General features: G+C 35.5%; 1 non-coding gene across 1 annotated transcript; it reads right to left on the bottom strand.

Moving 5' to 3' along the window:
• Nucleotides 1-1852: 1852 nt before the first annotated feature.
• On the bottom strand, nt 1853-1960 carry LOC112731751 (small nucleolar RNA R71). Its single transcript, XR_003167514.1, has one exon. It is a non-coding gene; the product is annotated as a small nucleolar RNA R71 (small nucleolar RNA).
• Between the last annotated feature and the right edge of the window lie 1467 nt (nt 1961-3427).

Genomic DNA, 3427 nt, shown 5'->3' with positions numbered 1-3427 from the left:
ATTGCATACTCGTCTTGCATTTTTCGAAAATTCATGCATTTATAGTGTTCTTCATGATCTTCAAGTTGTTCTTGGTAAGTCTTCTTGTTTGATCTTGATGTTTTCTTGTTTTGTGTTGTATGGTGTTTTTCATATGCATTCTTGAATTTTTAGTGCCTAAGCATTAAAGATTTCTAAGTTTGGTGTCTTGCATGTTTTCTTGCATTAAAAATTTTTCAAAAATATGTTCTTGATGTTCATCATGATCTTCATAGTGTTCTTGGTGTTCATCTTGACATTCATAGCATTCTTGCATGCATCACATGTTTTGATCTAAAATTCTCATGCATTGCATTATTTTTCTTGTTTTTCTCTCTCATCATAAAAATGCAAAAAAAAAAAATCTTCTCCTTTTTCTTCTCATAAATTCAAAAATTTGAGTTGACTTTTTCAAAACTTTTTAAAATTTAGTTGTTTCTTATGAGTCAAATCAAATTTTCAATTTAAAAATCTTATCTTTTTCAAAATCTTTTTCAAAAATCAAATCTTTTTCATTTTTCTTAGTTATTTTCAAAAATTTTAAAAATATTTTTCAAAAATATTTTTCTTAATTTTACATCATAATTTTCGAAAATAACATCATCAATTAATGTTTTGATTCAAAAATTTCAAGTTTGTTACTTGCTTGTTAAGAAAGATTCAAACTTTAAATTCTAGAATCATATCTTGTGATTTCTTGTGAATCAAGTCATTAATTGTGATTTTAAAAATTAAATCTCTTTCAAAAACTAATTTCAATCATATCTTTTCAAAAATATCTTCTTATCTTATCTTTTTCAAAAAAAATTTTGATTTCAAAATATCTTTTCTAACTTCCTAACTTCTTATCTTTTCTAACTTCCTAACTTCTTATCTTTTCAACTAACTAACTAACTTTTTGTTTGTTTCTTATCTTTTTCAAAACTACCTAACTAACTCTCTCTCTCTCTAATTCTCGAAAATATCTTCCCTCTTTTTAAAAAATTCTTTTTAATTAACTAATTATTTTAATTTTTGATTTTTTATTTTCGAAAATTACTAACCTTTTTCAAAAACTATTTTCGAAAATCACTAACTCTTTTTCAAAAATTATTTTCAAAATTCTGCCTCTCTCATCTCATTCTAATTATTTATTCATCTACTAACATCTCCTCATCTCACATCTCTGCTCTCCTCACCCTTGTGTTTCTTTCTTTACATTATATTCTTTGTCCCCTTCTTTTTCTACTAACAATAAGGAACCTCTTTACTGTGACATAGAGGATTCCTCTTCTTTTCTTTTTCTCTTCTCTTTTTTATGAGCAGGGACAGAGAAAAAGGCATTCTTGTTGAAGCTGATCCAGAACCTGAAAGGACTCTGAAGAGAAAACTAAGAGAAGCTAAATCACAACAATCCAGAGACAACCTTATTGAAAATTTCGAACAAGTAAAGGAGATGGCAGCCGAACCCAACAATAATAATGCAAGGAGGATGCTTGGTGACTTTACTGCACCTAATTCCAATTTACATGGAAGAAGCATCTCCATTCCTGCCATTGGAGCAAACAACTTTGAGCTGAAACCTCAGCTAGTTTCTCTGATGCAGCAGAACTGCAAGTTTCATGGACTTCCATCTGAAGATCCTTTTCAGTTCTTAACTGAATTCTTGCAGATCTGTGATACTGTTAAGACTAATGGAGTAGATCCTGAAGTCTACAGGCTCATGCTTTTCCCTTTTGCTGTAAGAGACAGAGCTAGAATATGGTTGGACTCTCAACCCAAAGACAGCCTGAACTCTTGGGATAAGCTGGTCACGGCTTTCTTAGCCAAGTTCTTTCCTCCTCAAAAGCTGAGCAAGCTTAGAGCTGATGTTCAAACCTTCAGACAGAAAGAAGGTGAATCCCTCTATGAAGCTTGGGAAAGATACATGCAGCTAACCAAAAAGTGTCCTTCTGACATGCTTTCAGAATAGACCATCCTGGATATATTCTATGATGGTTTATCTGAGCTATCAAAGATGTCATTGGATACTTCTGCAGAAGCTCAAGAACTCATTGACATTGTTGCTAATAACCAGTTCATGTACACTTCTGAGAGGAATCCTGTGAGTAATGGGACGCTTCAGAAGAAGGGAGTTCTTGAAGTTGATACTCTGAATGCCATATTGGCTCAGAACAAAATATTGACTCAGCAAGTCAATATGATTTCTCAGAGTCTGAATGGAATGCAAGCTGCATCCAACAGTACTCAAGAAGCTTCTTATGAAGAAGAAGCTTATGATCCTGAGAACCCTGTAATAGCAGAGGTAAATTACATGGGTAAGCCATATGGAAACACCTATAATCCATCATGGAGAAATCATCCAAATCTCTCATGGAAGAATCAAAGGCCTCAACAAGGCTTTAATAATGGTGGAAGAAACAGGTTTAACAATAATAAACCTTTTCCATCATCCACTCAACAACAGACAGAGAACTCTGAACAAAATACCTCTAATTTAGCAAACTTAGTCTCTGATCTATCCAAGGCCACTGTAAGTTTCATGAATGAAACAAGGTCTTCCATTAGAAACTTGGAAGCACAAGTGGGCCAGCTGAGTAAAAGGATCACTGAAATCCCTCCTAGCACTCTCCTAAGCAATACAGAAGAGAATCCAAAAGGAGAGTGCAAGGCCATTGACATAAGCACCATGGCCGAACCTGTAAGGGAAGGAGAGGACGTGAATCCCAAGGAGGAAGACCTCCTGGGACGTCCAGTGATCAATAAGGAGCGTCCCTCTGAGGAACCAAAGGACTCTGAGGCTCATCTAGAGACCATAGAGATTCCATTGAACCTCCTTATGCCATTCAAGAGCTCTGATGAGTATTCCTCTTCTGAAGAGAATGAGGATGTTATTGAAGAGCAAGCTGCCAAGTTCCTTGGTGCAATCATGAAGCTAAATGCCAAATTATTTGGCATTGATACTTGGGAAGATGAACCTCCCTTGTTCACTAATGAACTAAGTGATCTGGATCAACTGACATTGCCTCAGAAGAGACAGGATCCTGGAAAGTTCATAATATCTTGTACCATAGGCACCATGATCTTTAAGGCTCTGTGTGACCTTGGTTCAGGGATAAACCTCATGCCCCTCTCTGTAATAGAGAAACTGGGAATCTATGGGGTGCAAGCTGCTAAAATCACATTAGAGATGGCAGACAATTCAAGAAAACAGGCTTATGGACAAGTAGAGGACGTGTTAGTAAAGGTTGAAGGCCTTTACATCCCTGCTGATTTCATAGTCCTAGATACTGGAAAGGAAAAGGATGAATCCATCATCCTAGGAAGACCTTTCCTAGCCACAGCAAGAGCTGTGATTGATGTGGACAGAGGAGAATTGATCCTTCAGATAAATGAGGACAACCTTGTGTTTACAACTCAAGGATCTCCC

This window comes from Arachis hypogaea, chromosome 12 (genome assembly GCF_003086295.3).
Source record: "Arachis hypogaea cultivar Tifrunner chromosome 12, arahy.Tifrunner.gnm2.J5K5, whole genome shotgun sequence".
NCBI classification, from domain to species: domain Eukaryota; kingdom Viridiplantae; phylum Streptophyta; class Magnoliopsida; order Fabales; family Fabaceae; genus Arachis; species Arachis hypogaea.
The sequence above is the reverse complement of the archived record's forward strand: the minus strand, read 5'-3'. Positions and strand labels throughout refer to the sequence as shown.